The sequence below is a fragment of the Panthera pardus genome, unplaced genomic scaffold (genome assembly GCF_024362965.1).
Source record: "Panthera pardus isolate Hobbes unplaced genomic scaffold, ASM2436296v1 HiC_scaffold_7, whole genome shotgun sequence".
NCBI lineage: Eukaryota > Metazoa > Chordata > Mammalia > Carnivora > Felidae > Panthera > Panthera pardus.
This window is the reverse complement of record NW_026527002.1, coordinates 39,122,991-39,147,251: the sequence shown is the minus strand read 5'-3', so window position 1 is coordinate 39,147,251 and position 24,261 is coordinate 39,122,991. Positions and strand designations below refer to the sequence as shown.

The 24,261-nt window shown below is 42.1% G+C and overlaps 1 long non-coding RNA gene across 3 annotated transcripts in view; it reads left to right on the top strand.

The window, feature by feature from the left end:
* LOC109269487 (uncharacterized) overlaps positions 1 to 24,261 on the top strand; it is a 172,099-nt gene that overhangs the window by 28,185 nt on the left and 119,653 nt on the right. For all 3 annotated transcript variants that reach the window (XR_008419891.1, XR_008419890.1, XR_008419889.1), the window contains one exon: positions 16,639 to 16,797. This is a non-coding gene — a long non-coding RNA (uncharacterized LOC109269487). The remainder of the gene's footprint in view (positions 1 to 16,638; positions 16,798 to 24,261) is intronic.

The following is a 24,261-nucleotide window of genomic DNA, read 5'->3' as shown; positions in this document are numbered from 1 at the left end:
GATGGGCATCATGAGCAAGCCAGGTAGAGGCTGTATTGCCCCTCCCGCAGGAGCCACAAAAGACGTGTAGCAAGCATCACCTCCCCCGCATTGCTACTTGCCACGGTGGTCGTACTGTCCACACAGCTTCAAGAGGAGCGAGAGTTGACTCCCTCTCTTGATGACGGGAGTTCAAGATTCTGGAAGAGGAGTTTGGAATAGAAATACTTCTCTGAGCATTTTTGTCAAATACAACCTTCCACAAATAGTATAATAGATGAAAACGCCACCTCTCATGTCCAAATGCCTGTGGTAAAATCCCAGCCCTTCTCAGTGGCAACAGCAGTGTGTCCTTGAGAAAATCAACCTTGCTAGTGTCAAACGTCTTCATCTCTAAAATGAGCATAACGGTTGTCCTATCCCAAAGAATAGCGGTAGGGATGAGATAAGGTAACCTATATAGAATACTTCTCATGGTGCCTGGCTAATGGTGTGACCTCAAGAATTGTTGCTCTCAACCAGCCATATGCATTTAAGCAAGTGACTCAACTGCTTGGCAACTCAGCATCTTCACATGTAAAACAGCGATGAGAGTACTTACTTCACAGGATGGTTGTAAAGATTAGGTATAGTTGACAGGTAGCAAGTATTCAAGAAATTTTACACACAAATAATCATAATTAAATACACGTTTACTTAAGATTATATATACAATTATAATAATTAAATATGATGGGTTATATCTAATCACTCCCCCAAGGAAGCGACATCACCTTACAAAAAACAAACAAACAACAACAACAAAATAACAAGAGGTGGAATTAAAACCGTAAGACCATATGTACAGAGCTGCGAAGAATTTCAAAACTATTAGTTACACATAAGTCTTTAATTAGGAGTTTCAGACGTGTACCACTATGAAAATTGTCTACCGCATTGATACTGTGAGTATAGTGGTACAAATGTGCGCACTGATTCATCGTAAATGACTCGGGTTTGCTGGATATGGTTTGGACAGCAATACTGATAGAGAAACAGAGTCATAAAGAGAGGAGGAACGACGGTCACTGTGAGGCTTAGATGAGCGCTAGTCCAGTGCAGGTTGTAAGGGACTCAGAGAGCCGTATCTGTGTAAGGTTCTCGTTGAACCCAGCCGAGACTGCTGGCAACAATGCCTTAACCACATTCAGATTAGAATGGCACTGTCTAGAAACAGACTCCAAATTAAGTCATTTTTGTCTTCAGCAAGTTCTAGGACTGCTAGATAGGATGTTGGTAAATGCATGAAGCGAAAGTGATACTGTTTGTAAACTTTCTACAATGCCTTGCCTTTCTTGTCTTACTGAGGTAGAAAGTTCTTTGTAGGAAACAAGATGGTGTGTGTTGGAGGAGAGTTGGCAAAGGCACACAGCTCTTCCAAGACTCTCCAGGATCAGGGCTCTGTGATGTCACCAGCAAATTCACTTTCCACCAGGGTCAGCTTCATGGACATGTGACGAGTGCAGTCATACATGGCCTTGGGCTCAGAAGGACCTGGGGTTCCTCGCTCTGTAGTCACTGTCTTGGAATTATTAATCATTTAGTCTTTGAATTTGTGTTTTGTAAGTGAAGTCTGATAGGACAATAGAGCATAAGGAGGTGGGGCTCGGAGCCTCAGCTAACATGTGGTGTGGCCTCCTGCTGCCCTCCCCCCCTCCCTGGCATGAGTTCTTGGCAGCCCAGTCCCCACCTTGTGGGCCTCAAGCCCATCACACCTCATACTTCCTCCACCAGGGGCAGGGGCAGATTAGTAAGGGAAGTCCCACATTCTTCCATTGCCCTCCACCCCTAGAGTGGGGCGGGGGGTGCTGGGTATGGACCTGGAGAAGTTTGGGGTTGTATAAGCCTTTACCCCACAGTATCTCGGGGCATGGTAATGTGATGGCTGCCCTAACTCAGGATTGTCAGCTTCATAGGGCATTTAATGGGTGACATATTTGTGGGGGGGGGGGGGGTGTGGAACGCTTTTATCCACTCCTGATCAAGTTTGCTAGCATGTCCATCCTCTATGAGGTTAGAATCCCTCAAGGTCACCTGTCCCTGTGGCTTGGGTGGCCAGCGTGCAAAAGGGAGATTGACCAATAGGTCTAGTGGCTCAGGCTGAGCCCTCGGTGCCTGTGAGGGTCTATACTAACCCTGTGTATATTCACCCACCTGAGGCAGTGCAACATTAAAAAGTTAATGAAAAATGTCAAAAGGTTAATAAAGACATCTTAGAAGAAAGAGAAAAGATTATATTTAAGTAATTTTAGTAACACATTTTTCCTTAATTTTAAACAAGCCACCCCCCCCCCCCCCAATTTCATTTTGCATCAGGTCTTGCAAATTATTTTTTTAAATTTTTTTAATGTTTATTTATTTTTGAGAGAGAGACAGAGCTCGAGTGGGTGAGGGGCAGAGAGAGAGGGAGACACAGAATCTGAAGCAGGCTCCAGGCTCTGAGCTGTCAGCACAGAGCCCGACACGGGGCTTGAACCCATGGACCAGACCCCAAGATCGTGACCTGAGCCAAAGGTGAATGCTTAACCGACTGAGACACGCAGGCACCCCAGGTGTTGCAAATTATTTATCCAGCCCTGCAAAATAATCATTTCTTTCACCTCATTTTCCTTCGTGGAAGTGAAGGAAAATGCAGTGCAGGGGGCCATACCATCGAGGAGAGTAGTTTCACTAGTCTGAATGCAACAGTCCCTAAAGTAAATCAAATATGGCTTCAATACTAATCTCTGAAAGCTCTCTCAAAATAGTCTTTTCAATGGATGCTGGCGGGCAGTCTTCAATTAAATTTCCATTGTGACTCATTTCTGTGGTTGGCTCTTGGCACTTTTTTAACTGAAAGCAGACCTGTAATTGGTTAAAACGGCATAATGATTTTATGGATTTTTAAGAGTCCTACTTGCTTTTGATTGTTTCTTTCTTTCTTTTTTTTTTTCTTTGTCATAGCTTTTCATTTATCTTGTTACAGGAGTGATAATGGTATAGCCTATCTCATATGGAGGTCAAAATGTTAAATTTGAAAGACTCCAGAAAGTAACCCAGGGTCTGTCCCCACCAAGGACTTTGCTCATGTGAGAGAGTTGTCCCTTGTTAGCATAGACAGCCTCTTCCTTTAGGTTTGAAAGGACAGACTGCCACACAAGCTGAGTGGCTACAGGATTTCATATCACAACCTACAGTCCGGCTGGAGAACAGTTAAATTCTCCCAAAACAAATTTTGTTTTCAGTGCATTTATTTTCTGTTTGGTATTGGATTCCCACAAGTCAATACACATCATGGGATGTTATATAACATTCCTTCCACTTGTATTTTGGGTCCTTAAAAAAATCTTAGCAAGGTGTGCTTATTACACTACATACATTCTTTTTTCTTCTTCATTTCTTCACTTGTGTTAGCCACATGTTTCAGTGGCATCACAAAGGAACCAGACATTTGAACTGAAAGTGCTGGCAACCTTTTTATTAAACTGCAAATTTTATTTTCGGTAAACTAGTAGGTGGTTACTATGTAAATGCTAGTAAGTGGCATAATGGGGGAGGGAGGTGAAACTGGCAGGATTTGCTAGTAAATTAAACATCAGGGGTAGGAGAACAGCAGACATAAGGAAGACTCGTAGGTGTTGAGCTAATCGGCTGGGACGACAGTGCCATTTACTCAGAGAAAACTGTTGAAGGACTAGTTTGGTCGAGGGGCATATCAAGGGTTCTTTCTTGGACTTGATGAGATGACTGCTAATATCTAAGTGGAGAAGTCGGGATGCAGTTATGTGCAAAAGTCTGGATCAAAGTGGGGATGTCCTGATGAACGCATAAATGTGGGAGCTAATAGCCTTATAGGTTTTTAGGTAAAGTCATGAGAGCTGAGATCACCTGAGGACAGATTGATTTAGGAAAAAAAACAACAACAACAGCGAGTCTGGGCCTACGCTCTGAAGCATCTCAACACTCACAGAAGAGCCAGCAAAGCTGACTGTGAGGAGTTCTTAGAGAAGTTAGTTGACAACAGGGAGAGTGAGTGATCACCTAAGCCAACAGGAGAGGGTGTTTCAAGGAGGGTATGGTCAATCGTGTCAAATCTGAAGAGGAGTCAAGAAAGCAGAGAGAAGAAAGGAAACCATGGGATAAACTCTATGGCAGTCATTTCTGACCCTACCAAGAGAAATATTAGTGTAATGGTAGAAAAGAAACTTAACTGGAAAGGTTGAGAAAAAAGAATGTACACAACACTTTCAAAATGTTTTCTGTGAAGGAAACCAAAAAGTTAATGCTAACTGGAGTTCAACTCATGTTGCTTTCGTCGATTATACATACTACAAATAAAGGTAGCTGTTATGGGCTTACTTTGGTTCCCCCACCCCTTCCCCCAGCAATTCATGTGTTGAAACCCTAACTTCCATCGTGACTATATTTGGAGAAGGGGCCTTTAGGGAGATAACTAAGGTTAAATGAGGTCATAAGAGTGGGGTCCTAATCCTACAGGACTGGTATGTTTTTTAAGAAAAAGAAGAGACAACAGAGACCTCTCTCGGTGGAAAGGCCACGTGAGGACACAGCGAGAAGGTGACTGTCTATAAGCCAGGAAGAGAGGTCTCACTAGAAATCAACACCGATGGCACTTTGATCCTGCACTTGCAGCCTCCAGAACTGTGAGAAAACAAATCTCTTTGTTTACCACCCAGTCCGTAGTATCTTGTTATGGCAGCCCAAGCTAATACGGTTGCTTACACAGTATATCTACAAGGCTTTGTTCAAATAAAATAGTGATAATCATAATGGCTTCATGTTAACAAAATATTTCTCTGTTGATATTGACCCCAATTCTATATTCTTTTCCAGTTTCAACCAACTCATCCTCTAGATCATCCTCTATTTTAGCAAATGTACCAAGATTTAACCATTTGTTCAGGACAAAAATTTCAGAGCCCTTCCTTGATTACTCTCCTTCTCTTCCATGCCAGCCACACCAAGTTCCATCACAGAGGAACCCTGATAGCCCATCTAAAATGTGAACCAAGTCTTACCTTACCTCTGTCATCAACATTCAAATGGTGTTCTTTCTTGTAGAACAAAATCTAAAGTTCCTACTGTAATCACAGTAGGCTGCCATCATCTGCCCCCTTGGCTCCCTCTCTACATCACGTAAGAAACAACCTGAAAACTCAGTGGCTTAAAACAATACTTATTATCCCTTAAGTGTTTGTAGCTTGGCTAAGAATTAGCTGATCCCGACAGGACTCACGTGGGGTTGCTTGCCTGGGTGGCTCTGTTCTTAGAGGGACCAGATGACCAGTCTGAGCTCTTCTCATAGGAATAGAAGATGTGTGTTTGAGAGAGAGCACAGAAACAGGGAAGGTCTCTTAACACTTAGACTCAGGACTGGCATATTGTCACTTCTACTTTATTCTATTGACCAAAGCAAGTCATATGGCTAAATGCAAAGTCAAGTCTAGGAAAATATACTACTCCACTTAAGAGGAAACTTACAATATATCACATGGCAGAGAATGTGTATGCACAGAGGAACAAACAACTTGACCAGCAATGCAGTCTATTACATACTCTGATCCAATTTCCTATATTTCTTACTTTTGTTAACTTGACTTCAAGGCTCACACTTGTTAATCAAGCTGCTATCTCAAGGCCTTTAGACTTGTGTTTCCTCCTGCTTGAGGCATTTTTTCTCCAGATTCTCACATGGCTTTTATTCATTCATTCAGGTCTCTGCTAAAATATCATATCCTCAAAGGTTCCCATGACCAGGGGTTAGAAAACTATGGCTCTGGCCCACAGACCAATTCATACCCACTGCTTATTTTTGTAAATAAAGTCTTATTAAAACACAGACATCTCCATTCATTTACTTACTACCTATGACTACTTACATATCACAAAGGCAGAAGTGAATAGTTGTGTCAGAAACTATGCCAGAAATCTTAAAATATTTACTCTCTGACTTTTTCCAGAAAAAGTTTGCTGACCCTTACTCTATCCCATTTTCTTACTTTATTTTTCTTCTTTATGATTATCTTTTGACATTACACTGTATTTATTTGTTTATCTGTTTATGATTGATCTTCTTCACTAGAATCTAAGTTTCTCTAGGGAAGAATTTTGTCATATTTACTGCAGTGCCGCTAGCCCTAAAAATGTGCCAGGAACTCAGAATTATATTCTCATCCCCTTTAAGTCTTTGCCTAAATGGCACTCCCAAGTCAGGTCTCTCCTGACAACCATGGCACTCTGGCCCTCTTCTCTGCCTTATGTGTTTTCTTTATTGCCTTCTTACACAATACTTAACTTTCTTCATAACTTTATCATTAATGACTGACTCTCACATGAGAATATACACTTCACAGGGGCAGGGTCCTTATATGAAATGCTTGCTTGGGACAGTGCCTGGTACATAAGTGCCCAATAAATATTTGCTGAATGATTGAGCAAATGAAGATAATTTCTTAGGAATGGAATTGAAATTGTTTAATTTCAGAGAATAAAATCAATAATATGAAGTAATGTTATTATTCAGTGTTTAGGGGAATCCTTGAGAAAAGTCTTTAAAGGAGACTCAAATCCTCCAGCACCCCATGCACTGGGTGTTTTTGTTTGTTTGTCGTCATAGAATGGATGAACCTAACGGCTTATGGATCAGGGATGTCTAGGTTATTAGGACCTTGCCTGAAAGTCATGCTTCCCATTAGCATCAAGAGAGAATGGAAAACATCAGCAAATACTCTGTTGATGGTGCCTATTTAGATGCCCTATGTGCTAGCTCTCCTCAATAGTCATATTTCAATAAAGAGAGAAGAACATCCCCCTTGTACTCTACATAAGGTAAAAGGAAATTCTGACTGTATTTCAGTCAAACTTCATGTTGCCAGGGGAATAATAACAAAAAGTAGGATGTCAGCATATCCCCCCTGCCCTCACTAGAATGTTAGAGGGATCATGAGAATAGCTTTCCTGCGTCCTCTGTTGTCTCACTTCTCATTCTCAGAGTGAGCAAAGCCAACCGTGGAGCCAAGTCCATTCAGAAGATAAAGATTATTACTTTCGGGAGGCTGGAAACCATTCACGTAATACCCAGATGTATCCAGATGAGCGGGGTGAAGGAATGGTTCTCGTTCACTTATGGGGCCTGCAGTGTGGGATTTTCAGCAGCAGCTGCTTGAAGTCTGGATGCCCAGTGGATTCTGCCCCCTTCTCAAAGCTGAGGAGGAGGAGGATATATAAGGTCTTTGGTCACACAGTCTAGTGGAACAAATAGCCATTGGGCGGAGACTTTGGTTGACAGTGGTTTTATCATTACATGTCATAGCAGATGCAGCCAGTGCCCTGCCATATCCCCTTGCACTTAACCCTGGAAGGTGCAGTAACCCAACTTCCAGCTGCCAGCGTCCGATCTTCTTTGCCTGGGGGTTTTCTCTTTCCACAGGAACCCGTGTGGCCACCAGCACAGACCAGAAGTGCAGGGGAATTAACAATCCCCAGGAGCAGCCCTTAAACAATGACTGGCAGGAGCTGGTGCATAAATACCCCAGTTCCCTCACCTTCCAGTGAGTTAAGGTTGAAATGTGTGTTTTACACGGAACCCCACAGTTTTCCTAATGAGCTCAAGCAACACTCACCACCTATGATGACTGGTTTGATAATGTGACTCTTATTGTCTCTTTTCACTTTCTTATCTTACTTCCCCTACACCCACCCGCACTGGGATTTTCTTCTAGCTCCCAAATAAACGGCTTGTTTTCAAGTTATTGTGTCAAGGTCTGCTTCTAGGGAAACCCAAACTCAGAAACATGCTTACCCAAGTCATATTTACCTTTAATTTCCTAGCCTAACTTAAATGTGTGCCGATTTTATTTTTGTTTCACGTGTGAGAGAAAACATGCTCCCCCTGAAAAACCATATCCTCTTCTTAGTGGATTGAACCGTTTTGGGAACCTTTAGTATTAACCTTTCTAGTAATAGTAACTTTCTTAGTCTTGGTTATAAGTGGACATGTTATTGCAACCTAAAAGCCTAAAAGTTTTAACAAAATACCTGTAGGTATGTTAACATTTAGATTGTTCATATAAAATTTTTAGACGTGATAGTTCTTTTATAAAACTCAAACCCTTTATTTTATACGTGAAAACTCATTAGGTGGTATAAGATTTAGTCAGTGATTTAGCTAAGATCTCACTGCTAATTGGCTTCACAGCTGAAACCGCAAGTTAAATTCAGATATTGCTTAAAATAAATATTATTTAAGGTCTAGTAAGTGCCCTACATTCATCCTGTGTTCTAGGCTTTCCCAGTGGTGCCTGTTTTGACTATCTGATAAAGTGCATTTCTGGATGGTTAGGAAGAGGGAAGTCTGTCTTGATTTCTTTGGTCTCTGTTCTCCTTCTTACAAACAAGAGGGTGCTAGCTTTCTACCACAGAACAGCCTCCTTTTTGTGATTTCTGCGTTTACCTGAATACCCAGGGTTTTTCCATTCAAGGAGGAGGAGATGTCCTTCCCTTCTCTCTGTGCCAGTTTCTGCAGCCCCCAGCTGTGGAAACAGCCATTCTCATGTTGTAGCAGAACTAATGATCTGCCTCCAGGGACCCGTGAGAGAGTCTTCTTGCCACCCTAGATAAGTGCATATGGCTGGTGTGCTTGTATATTTCTGCTCTACCCCCCCCCCCACCCCCCCATCTCAGACTCAGTTTCTGCACTTCACAGACACTCAAGCCTACCTGTCCCATGGGCATTAAGCCTGTGGCAGTTCTCACCCATCAGTATGGGTGTGCTCCTGGCTGCAATCAGAAAGCCCTAGCAGCTGCTGCTGTGGCCTCATCTTGTAACACCCCAGGTTGCCCCAGCCTCCTGCAGGGGCTGGGTTCGGGCTTCATTCAGCAAAGCCCCATCATCATCACGTCCGCCTCATTGGGAGCCTCAGGCTGCACTACAGGCTGACCTAGCTGAGCTCAGGAAGGTTCCGACTTCCCAGAGGAGTGGTTAACCCCATCCAAGAGTATCACGATCATGGGTTTTGAACTAAAATAGTTTTTGGTTGACAGCGCTTTGAACAAGGACATATAGTACAAACATTTTGCCCATTCTAGAGACTGGGCATCATAATAGAGAAAGCCTAATGACATACCCAGAAATACTTATTGTACCATGAATAGCTTTGAAAAGCACAAAAGCTAGTCTCTTGATTTCATCTTATCTTGACTTTTTTACTGCCCTGTGTCCCTTTTTTGTTTGCTTTCCCCTTTTATCTGTGGGGAGATGTATAATGGTTAATTTCTTCCTAAAGAATAATTCATCCAGGGTAGTACATGCTGCATACATCTGCGAGGCTCTTAAGTATTTCATGCATTATGTGGCCCAAATGGCTACATTAGGAAAAAAAAAAAATCCCAATTAGTGAAATTTAAATATGGAATTTCTTTGAATTGCAGCTCTCCTTTCATATGTTACAACATCCTGATCAATGGCACCAAAAAGCAAAAGGTTTCTCTTATTGCTATATATTTTTATTTCCCTCCAAATATCAATGCCACATCAACTGTTAATCTGAAAAACCTCATTTAATGTCAGCTTGCTCACAGTTATGAAAATTCAGGTAATGTATTCCTGTTACTAATTGTATTTGAGAAAGTGTTATTAATTTCATATATCAAGTTCGTAGTGGCCATCTGTTCCCTCCGAACTGCTGCGTCTCCCTCCATCTGCCCTGTTTTTCTTCTGCTAATCGGGTGGCAAGGGCTCAGATGATCGGGAAGTTTCTCTCTGACTTTTGATTTGTCACTCATCATCAAGCCAGCTGTGCGTTTGTAACAGACTCCTCCGACGGGTGGTGGTGAATTTAAATCTGTCTGGTTTTCTTGTTGTTTTTTTTTTTTAAATAAAACTTTTTTGTCAAAAAATGTTTAAAGGAAGCCAGATTGTATTTTCTACACTGTAAAATGTGCTTTGCTGCCACTAATTTGGCTGCATCTGCACTCTCATGAATATAGATGAAGGTGCACGGCCAGGATATTATTAGGGACTGCGGCGAGCAGGGAAGAATTTTAAATGCGGCAAGATACCATAGTTTAGATTTCTGAGAACATTAGGACAAACTCGCATGAAACTGCTGACATTTGCTAGCTTTAAGTTCAAGATGAGTTTTTGAATCTTAACCGCAAATATTCTTCTTTGAATATTTTTGCTTGTGTGTGGTTGGATAGGGAAAAGAGATTGCGGGAAGGATTGTAGGAGAATATGATTAGATCAAAAAGATTTTTAGTTCAAATTTCTTCACCTTGTCTCCCATAAATCACAGACTAGAGTCAGCATGCAAGGGACTCGTTTGAGTCCATGTCCTAGGTGAGCAAGCTGGGTAGGACATTAGCCAGAGTCATTGCTTTCAAGTCACTTGAACACCCTGTGGGATAACATATGAAGCTTACAGACTTGGGGCCTTGAAGATGAACCCACAATACCAATTATTTATTGCTTGTGATTGTTTATTGCATAATTCAGTGCTAACAGCAGGCTATACAAAATAAATGTTTATGAAAAATATTATTCATCTCCTCAGATAAGCATTTTCCCCAAAGTCCAATAGACAACAGCAACACTCAGATGTTAATGATAATTAAATAAGTTTTGCCTTCAGAATGATTCGGTATCACTAGATACGAAAAATATTCAACTCATGCTCAAAAAATGTGCATTTTAGGAACAGAGAAGAAATAAAAATAATGGGATAGTATCTGTCCTCAAGAAACTCACAATCTACTAACTGTAAAGTAGGAGAGGTATTCTATGACCGTTCCAGTGACAGCTACTAATAAATAGTGAAGCAACAACTGTTGGATAAACACAGGTACAAATCTTCATAAGAATAAATATTCTGAGGGGCACCTGGTGACTCAATCTGTTAGACATCCAACTTCGGCTCCTGTCATGATCTGTCAATTTGTGGGTTCAAGCCCTGCATCGGGCTCTTTGCTGACAGCTCGGAGCCTGGAGCCTGCTTTGGATTCTGTGTCTTTCTCTCTCTCTGCCCCTCTCCTGCTAGCACTCTGTCTCTCTCTTTAAAATAAATAAAAATAAACATTTTTAAAAAAGAGTAAATGTGAATTGCATTAGCTCTAAAACAAAGCAAAGATTTCTAATACCTATTTTATGTCTAATAAGTTCATATTTTTCACATTAAAAAGGGAAACTTTTCTTGAGTTCTCCCTGTTCATAATCATAGCACTTCAACATCAAAAAACCTGTCACTCTCGCTAAATAAAGACACTTGTTCAAAATGGTAAAAAAAAAAAAAAAAAAAAAAAAAAAGGAAATTTACATTTCTAAGTACAAAGATTTTATGTCATAATACCTGTTATGGGTTAATTGTGTCCCCTAAAAAGATATGTTGAAGTCCTCATCCCCACACCTGTGAATGTAATCTTGTTTGAAAATAGAATAGTTTCCCCTTATCTATAAGGGACACATTACAAGACACCCCCCACCCCCGCTCCAGTGAATGCCTGAAAAAAATGTGGATAGTACTAAGCATTATATATACTTTTTTTCTTGTACACAGATACATACAATAAAATTTAATTAACAAAATTAGGCACAGTAAGAAGTTAACAACAAACTAATAATAAAATAGAATATTTATAATAATACCCTGCAATAAAAGTTATGTGAAGATGGCCACTCTCTGTCAAAATATGTTATTCTACTGAATTCATCCTTCTTGTGATGATGTGAGATAATAAAATGCTTTCTGATGAGAGGAGGCAAGGTGAATGATGTAGGCACCTTGACATAGTGTTAGACTGCTATTGACCTCCTGATCAACTGTCGGCTTTCAGACATTGGTTGACCAACTAAAACCATGGAAGCAAAACTGTGGACAATGCCTGCTGTAGGGTCTTTGCAGGTGTAATCAAGTTAAAATGAGATCATACAGTATCAGGGTGGGCCCTAATCCAATATATTTGGTATCCCTGGAAGAAGAGAAGAGACACAGAGGAGACCCATGGAGAGAACATTGTGTGCCAATGGAGTCAGAGATTGGATGATATTTCTACAAGCCAAGGAACACCAGGATTGCCAGCCACTTCCAGAAGCTAAAGAAGAGGTTGAGGATTCTGTTCTAGAGGACTGAAGACTCCTGGTCTCCCAAACTGCAAGAGAATTCATTTCTGTTGTTGTAAGCCACCAAGTTCATGGTAATTGGTTACTGCAACCTGAGGAAACTAATAGACCATAACACAATTCAAGAAATAAAAATAGGAGCACCTGGATGGCTTATCAGTTAAGCTTCTGACTCTTGATTTCAGCTCAAGTCATGATCTTATGGTTCATCAGTTTCCCTGCTGGCAACGCGTAGCCTCCTTGGGATTCTCTGTTTCTGTCTCTCTCTCTCTCTCACTCTCTCTCTGCCCCTCCCTCGTTTGTGCTCTCTCTCTCAAAATCAATAAATAAGCTTAAGAAAGAAAAGCAAAATATTTGACGTTTTTTTTTATTTCCATATTTTTTGTTTGGTTTTAACATAGGACCATCAAAATTCTCATGTTTCTTGGTCATGAAGAACACCTAATGTGGTCTTAAAGTTTTTTGAAAATGGGTTCTTTCTTAAAAATTATGTTGTTATAAAAATAAAATAATTGTAGAACTGTCAAGTATTTTCAAGCCACCATAATTAGTGACACATGAGAAGCATGGCAGAGGAAATACCAGATGTAAGTTATTTCAAGGGGCAATGATGGGGTAAAATCTTGTATTATCATAACTTCTTTGACCATCTTTCATTGGGAAAACCATTTTCTTATTTTTCCTCCCAGAGATTTTACTAGGGACACTGGAACCAGACCCAAATCTAGTTTCCATTTCCACTTTTTTACTTGTCTTTTGATATCCTTTATGAAAAACCTCTTTGCATCTCTGCTTCTTTACTAAAAAACCAGAGTTACCAATATATAATTGGTAACCCAACTAACCTCTAGGTAATTTTGAGGGCTTCCAAACCTGTCTAGATTGTTAAGAATAAAAATTTAAAAATTACCCAAAGCATCCTCCCTGTCTCATGTTGTTGCCTGTTCCCCAGATTTTCCTCTTTAATCCAAAAAAAACCCCACAAAAAACAAAAACAAATCCCAAAGACCTATAGTAGCCCCTTCCCTTCACCATCACCTAAATGTAGATCCCTTCCAACGCATCCGGATCAATTTGTGATTGACATTAGTCCTCCATAGTTCTAAACAGCTGTATTTGAACGTGCCTAAATGTTGCCCTTTCTATACAACCTTTCTAATCAAAGTGTGGTCCTGAGGCCAGCAGCTACCAGCCTCACCCAGAAGTTTGTTAGAAATGTAGACTTTCAGGCTGCTGGGTCAGCGGTAACATTTCTAATAGGCTCTCCACTGATCCCAATGTGCATTCAAGTTTGAGAAGCAGTGCTACACAACACATTATTACTGTTTTCCCTACAAATCTCCAAAGTAATGTCTTACAGTAGGGGACATACCTTTTCTTAGTTTGATAACAGTATCCTTCTCCTTTATTTAAATAAATCACAACCTTCTAATTTTACAGAATTTGTGTCTGAACAAAAGGGTAAAAAAGGCCCAGTAGTACTGCTGATGCTTTCCTAATGTACTGTGTTCACTGACAGCAAGACCTTGGAATATCCTTAATGATATTAACAGATTATACATTAACACGGAAGGGAAGACCAGGCCTTTTTAAGCGGTAGTTCTGTTTCCTTCCCCTAGGTAGATAATGAAGTAGATTCACTTTTCCCATGACACTGGGCTGCCTGATATTTTGCTGTGTTACATGACGTGCTTCAGCATGACTAATACATCCCAGCTGGTCTCAACAGCAGGAAAATGTGTCGTGGGGGGTGGGGGGATGGCGGTGACATGGTTAGGAAGTTACGCATGCGCACGCAGAGGAGGCTCTGTTGTGTCTATGATTAGAGTTGGGGGTGGGGTGGGAAGAAAGAATGAATGAAAGGGGGGAAAATGAGGAAATCCCAGGAGTTCTGGAGACTTGAAATTTTTCAAGCTGTCATTTACCTTTGCAAAGTTGTGGTTGGTGACTGTGTTTACAGGCTGTGGATCTGTAAACAGCACATGTGCAAACCGTTAGCTATTGTTTTGAAAATGACAGTATGGCCAATAATTTCAATTTCAGTGTTTAAGCGTGAACCAGATGACGCTATGTTTTATTTAAAACTGGGCATGTATCATGGAGGGTGGAAACTTGTACCTCTTAAACACTTTTATATTGTGTAGTGTGCCATATGTTGCCTGCTTTCAGGTTTTTAAAGTGATTGCCTACTGCCTAAAGGTAGCTTGTCTCAAGATTATAATCCGCATTTTGCTGGAGGGCAGAAGTGAACCCATTAATTTAACAGCACACTAATGGGATTGGTATAAAGGTGTTAATTCTATTCAATATTCCTTAAGGATTAGGTTGAATGATAGTTTGGTAAGAAAGAAAGGGGTAAAGAATCAACAAGAGAAGTATGAGGCCATACAAAAGGTTTGACCAACATTAAAAACTGTCTTCCTATCACCACCACCTAAAAACAAAACAAAACAAAACCAAAAAAAAAAAAAAAAGAGCCAAACTTGATAGCCAGATGAAGTAATTTCTAACTTAAAATCCTTTTTAAAATCTTAAATTTCCTTGCTTACCTTGTAACTTTAGTTGGGAACAAGCTTCTTGCTTCTCATTTACTCTTAACGAAGAATGCATGCTAAGTTTTGCTCTGAGTTATCCTGGGTACATATTCAAGAAGGTTGCCGGATACATATTCTAGCTGAATATTTAACTTTGATAAGACTGGGCCCAGTCAATAAAAGATTCTTGCCATCTTAGACTCTTTTTAAAAACATTTATTGGTGCTCAGCTGGAAGGGAGTTGGCACCTAGTTCTGACATGACATCCGCTGGCTAACTGCTATTGTGTGGTCCTTGACTCCTTAGGAATGTGAGACCGTGTTCTGTACCGTACACATCAGGGCAACGGGACTGAGACACGAGTGGGGGAAGCCTGCCCCATGATTTGATAAAGCTCATACAAATTTCCATCTTTACTTAGAGGAATATTTCTCTAATCGTAGAGACTCCAAGGCCTAAACTCCCAGATAATTGTTTCTCCTGGGCTGCTTTCCCAAGCAACTTTGCTACTAAGATTCCAGTTCTGTCTCCCATAGAGGAGGCAAACATTAGCTCTCTTGTAATAGTTCCACCCCACTAAGTAGGCATCCAAAACACCATCACCACTTAATTCGCTTAATACTAGTATCCATGTTAAACCAATATCTTCCCTTTAAAAAATTGGCAGTTTATAACAGGATTTCTTATCAGGTAATAACTATCTAGGTTTATTTTAAAACCCCTGTCTTGTTAGCTTAAGAAATAAAATCCAGCAATGACAGAAGATTAGGTTTCCCCCCCGGGCGGGGTTCAGACAGTTCCTTCTTTGTGTTTGCCTCTCTTCTTTTGTAAGATGTGATCGGCAGCCTGTATTGGGAGGCCTGTGGGGGAAGAGATTAAGTTCTCCTCAGCTGGCCGTCGGAGGGTGTGGCTCTTTAACATTTTGGCTAACAGATGGTGACAAACCAACAGGTGCACCCAGATCACTGCACCGAGCTTTCTACATCTGCCGGGCGCACAGTGTGCTTACTCTGACTTCCCCCACGCCAGCTGGGGCCTTGGCTCCACCAAGCATGGCCCAGACAAGGTATACAAGGATGGAGGCCCATGACCTTCAACCATTAACCTACTGATATGTGCTTTAGAGGATAAGCGGGGTAAAAACACTTTGATCTGAATGGTATGCAGTGAAAAGAGAAACAAAGAGTGTAGACCCCGGGGTGAAGTGAGGAAGTGACAGGCAGTTTTGGTAACAAAATCCTCTTTTCAGGATTTGACAGCTTCTCTCGTCGGGCCAGATTTCTCTTTTAGCAAGGACATTGGCCTGCATTTATTGCCACCCTGGAAAAATTGTTGTTGGATGACTCAAAATTGTTGAATGGAAACAACCCAGAGAATCATTGAGACAATCCCCTTTGCAACAATAGCTAAGCCTTCATACGCTTGCTGTACACAGGGCTCTGCTGGAATTATCCCGAAGCAGCCTCGTAACAAATCTATGGGACGGGCACCATTTCTCTTCCCATTTACAGTGGAGAAACCAAGGCATAGAGAGGCCAAGTGAATTACAATCAGGAAAGAGCAGAGTGATACTTACTGATTCAACATAATTTAAACAGACATTTATTGAGTCTACCATGTACTGGACACGGGCCTACAAGCCAACTCTCCAAACCAACTTGGCCTGTCACTAAAGCCCCTGCACTTAACAGCTGTGTGGAATAGTCAAGGACCGACTTACTACTTTAGAGCTTTATCTACTTGAAGATGTAGGGAAGAAAAGACACTCTTGGGGTCACTGTGGGTTGCAACTTCACATATGAAGCCTACTTGAAACGACTGGTTTGGTTTTGGTTTTGGTCTTGGTCTGATTATCAAGGTCCCCGTGTCACATATCACCATGTTTTTTCAATAATCTTCATCATTAACCTTATTTAAAGCCGAGGATTTTGAGACGTAAGAATTCTCTCTCCTACATTTTCCTTTTGGCAGGTGAGGAAAACTACTCACAGAAGTATATCCTGGAAGCAGATCGTTTGCTTTAAAAGTCAGGAAGAAGCAGATGAACTGAGGAACACTGTCTTCCACATGCGGCTTCATGAGTGGTTTCCAGCACTCCCCTGTGGACATGCGACATGCGGTCTAGCAAAGGTATCATGATGCCCCCCTAGTGTTCACATGAAGAATGCTGTAGTAACTAGTGGTTCATTGTTTTTTTACTCATCTACAATCCATTATTTTCCTCTTGATGGGGGTTATCTCCTAAGGATTTTGTGCTGTTGTTTTCTGTTGTTCGTTTGTATGTTTGCACTACCTACATGTCGGGTGTGGTGGTGTGTCTTATATGCATCTTATCATTTAATCTCCTCCTACAAAACACTATGATGTAGATACTATTATTGGTCCATTTTACAGATGAGGAAACTGAGGCTTAGCATGTTTGAGTATCTTGTATAAGATCTCACAGCTGGTAACTACATATTTGTATGGTTTTTGATTATTGACTAGCACTCCCACTGGACTATGTCATGCAAAGACAGAGATTGTATCTGCTGAGATGCTTATATTCACCCCACGGTGCTTAAACCACTTAACAGGGTCTTCATACACATATGCTTAATAAACATTTGTTTAACGATTAAATGAGAGAATAAATGAATAAAGTTGGAGACCAGAATTCAAAGTCATGCCTATTTAAATCGAGAATCTGTCTTGTTAACCACTAGTTATGTGACCCCACATTGCTCAGACTAACTATGTGCTGCTCATACCTAGGTGGTGTTAATCACCACTAGGTATTGTTATGAACCAAATTCTGTCCCTCCAAAACTCCGGTGTTGCAGCCCTAACTACCAGTGTGATTGTATTTGGAGATGTGGCTTTTACGGAGAGAATTAAGTTAAATGAAGCCATACGGGTGGAGCCCTAATCACATAGCCCTGTTGTCCTTATAAGAAGAGGGAAAGACGCCAGAACTTGCTCTCCATGTCCACACAGAGATGAGGCCATGTGAGGAAGAGCAAAAGGGCAGCCATCTTCAAGCTAGGAAGAGAGGCCTTCCCAGAAACTGACCCTGACACACCTTGAGTTTGGCGTCTAGTCTACAGAACAATGAGAAAATTTCTGTTCTTTAACCCACCCAGTCTGGTGTTTCGTTATAGCAGCCTGAATGGACTAATACAACTACCATGACTCATCTGCTTTCTTTCCTTGTTCCTCTTACTCTCCCCTTTATCAGAGTATCTTTTTTTTTTTTTTTTTTTTTTTTTTGGATATCTTCTAGCTGTTTCTGTTTCTCGGTCTTCAAAACACAGTAGTAGGGAATTGCCTTCTTCCTCCATATGCACTCTTTTTTTTCTTACCGTTTTCAGCACAGAAATGCAAGTTAGCAGCTTTTTTCTGCCTTTCTGATCATCATTTTTCTTAGGAGGAATGAAATACCAAGACAACTGAACGCCTGTTTGATGCATATAAGCGACATGGATTCTCTGTGGTTGGAATTAACTTCCTGCATTGACAGACTCTCCAATTTCAGAGTAGCTCCCCTTGCCATCTCCCGCCAGGTCTGTATTATAGGGATGATTTATTATGACCAATGTAGAGCAGCACCAGTCAAGAAGAGGAGGGGGTAGAGACCTGACGATCGGACTGAAAGCCTAGGACAAAACGATGAGTTGGAGATCCTGTTGCAGCTTTTGTGTCTGACTTTGAGTGGTCAGGTGTACAAAATCGATAGCAAATTAAGTCGTAATTAATTCACCTTCTAGTTTAGAATCAGGAGGTTTCTAATCACCAGGGAATCCAGTTGGGGGTCAGTTCTGGAAACCTGGTAGTAAGTAGGCACGTAGAAAACACAATGAAGAAAAGATTCCGGTTAAGAGTTTATGCCTAAAAAGGTATAGAGTCATTAACCCGAGTAACCATCAGATCTGAACTAAAGAGGAAGGTCAGAAGATACAGTCAACATGGGTCAGTAGTCTGGGTCAACATGGGAAGAGGAAAAGTGATCTAGAAGGACTGGCCCAGGAACCTAGGTGTTATTTACAAACAAACAAAAAAAAAAAAAATGACTATATCCTGGGTTTGACTGGCAACAACAAGCCACATAAGACAACAGTCAAAGCCTCTGAAAGCACACAAGCTCCCGAAATAATTCCACCCATTGCAGGAAGAATACTGAGAGCCATGATATGTCCCTGCTTCAGTCATAGTTTGCTGAGGAATTGGGGAAGGTCTGAGGCGGTGAGCTAGGATGTGAGCCGTGATGCTGTGAGGATGTGGGGAGCAGGGAGCCAGGGAGAGCTGAGGCAGGGGACGTAAGAGGCCTGATCACAATTCCATGATCATACCCTGGAGCAAACCATTTCAGAGCTAACTAATTAGCAGCATGCGGTGGGGGCCGGCGACCATTGTGTTCCCTCCTTATCCCCCTGGGACTGGCAGAGTTCTTGGCACAAAATGGAGGCTCGATATATGTGTTAAATGAATGCACGAATAATATAATACAACAAGAAATGTGGAACTTTCAACTCCGAACATTTAATGGTGAATTTCTTTGGTTACTCCTTTATCATAGCCCAGTTATTAATAAACACTCACTTGTGATTTCAACTTCCCTTTCTGTGAACAAACACACACAGTGCCAAAAGTGATTAGTCCCGTCAGAATACCCCCCTGGTGGTTAGCTCCATACTCCCGGCCTCCTGGGAACTTAAGATGTCCACGGTGGGCACACAACATCCCACGGAACGTCGTCCAGGCCTCAGGGCCCCAGGTTGTGTGGGCTAGGTTGTCGCTTGCTCATTGACTGCTGCTCTTAAAGCCTGGTGGGTTTTTCAAGTGTAGTGGGATGGAAAACTCAGTTACTCTTGATGCAAACTAAATAGTTATCTATCAAACTGTGAGTCCCTCTCTGCTCTGTGGGCGTATTTAAAATTAGGAAGAGCACAGCAGCCACTTGTCTCAGTGAACGCAGCAACTCGCCTTGGGCCACACAAGAACAGCCAGGCACGTTGCCAGCTCCGGCGGTGACGGCGGGTTCCGGGGCGTAGACTCAGGGAGCCTCATTTTGAGTGCTAGATGGATCTTTGAGCAGCGCACGTCTGCACAGGCTGCAAAAAGATCCCCGCGACAGTATTAACCCCACAGCTAAGATTAGCTGAGAATGTTTTTCGATCTTCACAGTCATAATCTGCTCCTCGGGTGAGAACTGAGCACCAAATGCCAGGACACTGTGAGAACAGGTGTACCGACCTCCACCTGGGACTTAGGGAGGGGAAGTAATGAGCTAAGAATGGCCGAATCAGAAGTTCCTAGGTAAGCAAGCTCTTAAACAAGTGTGCCTGGACTTATGGAGCTTGAAAATGCCCTCCTTGGCATGCCGCCTGCAAGGCAGCTTCACATAAAGAAGCGCTTCATAAAGTGTGTTTCACGGAACACGGTCCCGCAAGATGTCTGTGCAAAAGCCGCATGCCTTAGCCCACTCCAGCACACGAGCCCGTGAAACATCCTGTAGTAAAACACTCTGCGTAGCACAAAGCTCCGACTTACTTGACCGTGAAACTATTTTTTATGCGATTAGCTCTTAACATCTTTCAAAATAGTTTTCAGTTGTACACACTTTGGAAAACACCGATCTCTAAAAGACAACTCGAATATAGTGTCTTACGGAAACTGAAAGACAGCATTTCTGAGACTGCCAAAGGCATATCTACACAGAAGCTCTGGCCTCTGGGGCAATGGAATTTGATATTCCCCCTTCCCATTTCATTCTCCTGTCCTTCAAGTCTGAGGCATTGCTTTTGTTGATGTTAGCTTGGATCAAATACATACGTAAGTGAATCGAGATTCTTACCTATCTCCCTAAAAGACCACTGCCATAAAAATACTTTTGTTGAAGCACTTGAACTTCTGGTCCCTAACCATAAAGTAACGCAGGGATCCACCCAGTGCAATGCAGTAGTTTACTTGTGTAAGAACCAAGAGTAGGGCATTAAAGATTCTCCCTGTTTTGAGAAAGTATAACTCTGACCCAACTTCTTATTAGTACCGCTGGAGCCTACGTGAGCATGGGAAGCAGCAGAGAGAAGGGTGTGTTGACCTAGGCAGGAGATCTTTACCAAGGTCCCTTTGGTCGCTCTTCTATAAGCCAGATGTCCAGCTTCACAGGTGTGCTCTCTCCCCAGTCCCACAGGACTCCACACTTAACAGGACTCTGGGCTTAGTTTAATACCCTGCTATTAGAATTCTTGGTAATTTTTTAACAAGAGTCCTACATCATCATTTTGCACAAGGCCCTGCAAATTAGGTAGCTGGTCCTGCTCCCCAACGCAACCCCCCCCCCCACCTCCCTGGGGAAGGCGAGTCTATCTTCTGGTATCTTCTTCAGAAGGGTTACTCCCTTGGCCTGTCCCCAGCATACCAGCTCCAGCTGTCACCTCCACTGATCAGTGTAGATGACTTTTTCATAGCAACACTTGAAGCAACTTGAAGACGTCATCATGTAGTAGGGGAAAATACAGAATTTGGAGGCAGAGAAAGTGGGTTCAAACCATAGCGTGCGTATTGACAAAGGTTTAGACTTGAACACTGTTACCTTGCTTCTTGGGGCTTCAAGTATGGGGCCAGTGTGGGCTAGTAATGCCTGCCCGGCTTTCGCATTTTTGAAAAAGGGAGCAGTGCTTGCGGGCTTCAAAGCTTGAGGTAACACATGAAGTATCTTGTATGGGAGTCGCTCAATACCTGTTAAATTCCTTTCCTAAAGGTACGTATTTTACGCTCAGAACTTTGAAAAGACAGCCACAATGTTAACTGATGCTTAAACTCATACTATGTTGTATTCATTAACTAGTGAAGTATACATGTATCTACTTATTTACTTATGAACAAAACACACACATCATAGGTAGTAATCATCACTTCAGCTTAAGTGCTGCCTTCTGGTGCTAAATTGCAACATCTCTTGACTAACAAACTTGTGAAAACCCTGCGGTCATTATCTTTTGTATTATTCTTGTTCTGTACCGAAGGCTCTTCTGTACTTCTCACTGAGACCTGTGTGCACCAGACGGTGATGTCTTTTGTAGAGCTTCTATGATAATTTCACAGAATACTCGATTCTCTTATTCGTATTCACCGAGACTCCACTTTTTAAGTAGTTTTTATTCAATATGGTATTTCGATCCAAGCATGAACTCCTAAGAGCAGGCAGTCGTGGGTTTGAGTTTCAGCTTTCATTAGTTTCTCAGGGCTGCCAAAACAAATCGCCACAAACCAGGTGGCTTAAGACCATGGAAATCTGTCCTCTCACAGTTCTGGAGGACTCGAAGTCCAAAGCCAAGGTGTTGGAGGGTTTGTTCTTTCTGGAGGCTCTGAGGGGAAAATCCATGCCATGCCTTTCTTCATTTCAGATGACTACCAGCAGCCGTTGGAAGTTTTTGGCTTGTAGATACATCTCTCCAACCTCTGCCCCCCATTTTGCCTTTACCTTCTCATCTGTGTCTGTGACTCATCTTCCTCTGCCTTTCTCTTATAAGGATACTTGTCATTGGATTGAGGAATCTTAAATCCAGGAGAATCTCATCTTCAGATGTTTCACTAAATTACATCTGCAAAGACCTTTTCTCCTTCTTCTCCAAAGAAGCTTATGTTCACAGGTTCTGGAGATGAGGGGCTTCTGTGGGGCCGCCATTCAAACCACAACTACCCGCATGGCTTTGTGCAGTCACTTCACATTGATCGATCTCAATTTTTACCACGTGTGGGGTGCGGATCGCCTATCGTAGAATTGTTGTGAGTCTCCGAGTACCTTCGTTAAGTGGCACAATGCCAATGCCTACAAGCATAATAGATCCTGAAACAATGGTAGCTGCTATTATTATTACCTTGTGGGGTTTTTTTTGCCATTTTTTCTCTGTCTACTGCACAGATCCATCACTTACACTAATGCAATAAATGAGTGTGGATATATTCTGATGTGTGTTCTATACTTGGCAGCTTCAGCTGCCTCCCAATACCAAAGAATGGCATCGCCCTTTCCAGTAGGGGGAAGGGTTTTATAGACCATTCTGATTGTATGGAGGGAAAGAACAATTTTGAGGCTGAGTGCTACTGCAAAATGTGTATCCCCATCAGCATGAAAATCACTATCTGTGGCCACTTCCCACATACTGCTTGCCCATACCTGTCCTAGCTGGTCTCACTACGGCTGGAGCCTGGGGGTGAACTATTAAAGAGACATTCAGCAGTATGCGGCGAGCGTTTATTCAACGAATCCCTGTCTGATGAAAGAAGAGACTGTAAAAGCAAGGTGTTGTTGTTGTTGTTGTTGTTGTTGTTGTTGTTTTGGAGCAAGAAATCATAGTAAGAAGTCTATCAGTTTTGGATTCTTGTTTATAACATGAAAAAGAAAATTTAATTCCTACCAGCTTACACAACAAAGGGTATATTGCCCGGTGTAACTGGAAGGTATGGAGGTAGGGTGAATGTTCGCACTGAACGATTCGGCAACTCAAAAGTCTCAGAAAGGATCTGAGTTCTTTCATTTTATCTGCTCTATTTTCCACAGTGTTCGAGGTAGCCTCGCTCTCTTGACGTCAAGAAAGTGGCTAAAGAAGTCGAGGCTTGATATTTGTAATTTGTATCATCAAACTTGAGTGGGGGAAACATGAGAGTGAAGTCCTAGTTGCTCTCAGAAATAAGTGAGAAATCACAGGAAATTTCTCCTTATGTCTAATCCGCTATAATTAGATTTTATGCCCATCCCTGAACCAGTCCTATTAGACCATTTCCACACTCATTGTGACTTTGGCTTGGGTTCCCTACGCTGGCCCATGTGACCCAGGAAGAGCCGCAGCTGTGCAGCTGACTGGGTGAGTCAGCACTGCTGAATACGAATTTGGTGTTTTTGTTTCTGAAGTTCAAGTCAGCCTGGTGGTGTGTTAGTCTTCAGTAAGGTTCAGCAACCCTCAGGTACTTGCATTTAACCAAGTTTGAAACTGGGCCTGGTGGAAGAGGGGGAGACCGCCAAGGCAGTTAGCAGTGTTTGTAAGGAGATGAGTATAGAGCTGGACATGGGCTTTTAGCTGAGTAAGGAGGCAGGTGGTACCATGACAGACTGAGGACAGAGATAGATAGTGATTTTTAGGAACTGAAAGTCACGGTGAGGCTAAAGAAATGTTCAAGAGTTAAGTGGACTTGAAGGTGGGGCTTAAAGAGTAGGATGCATGCCAGTTGAGATTTCAGTGTTGGTGTGGCTCTTCGTGATGACCAGGTCCAGGGGCCACGGTGGGGTGCAGGGAAGATCCCTGGATGTGAGCAGTCATGAAGTGGGTGGCCTGGGTGCTGGCTGATGAGCTCCATTGGGGCTCTTGGTACTGAAGTGCAGGAAAGTGGTAAGCCGGTAAAAAGGCAGCCTGACCTGAAGCACACGAAGTTGTGATGGTCTCCTCCCTCCCCTAGTTCCCAAGGGTGAGGTGTGCAGAAGCAGAAAATCCCAAGACTTCTATGTGTGTCCACTCCTCAAGGGCGCGGCCAACAAGAACTGTGGTTTTGCCTGATTCCATGCCAAGTATGTTCAGTTGGAACACAGCATAACTTAAAGGTTATGATGTTTTA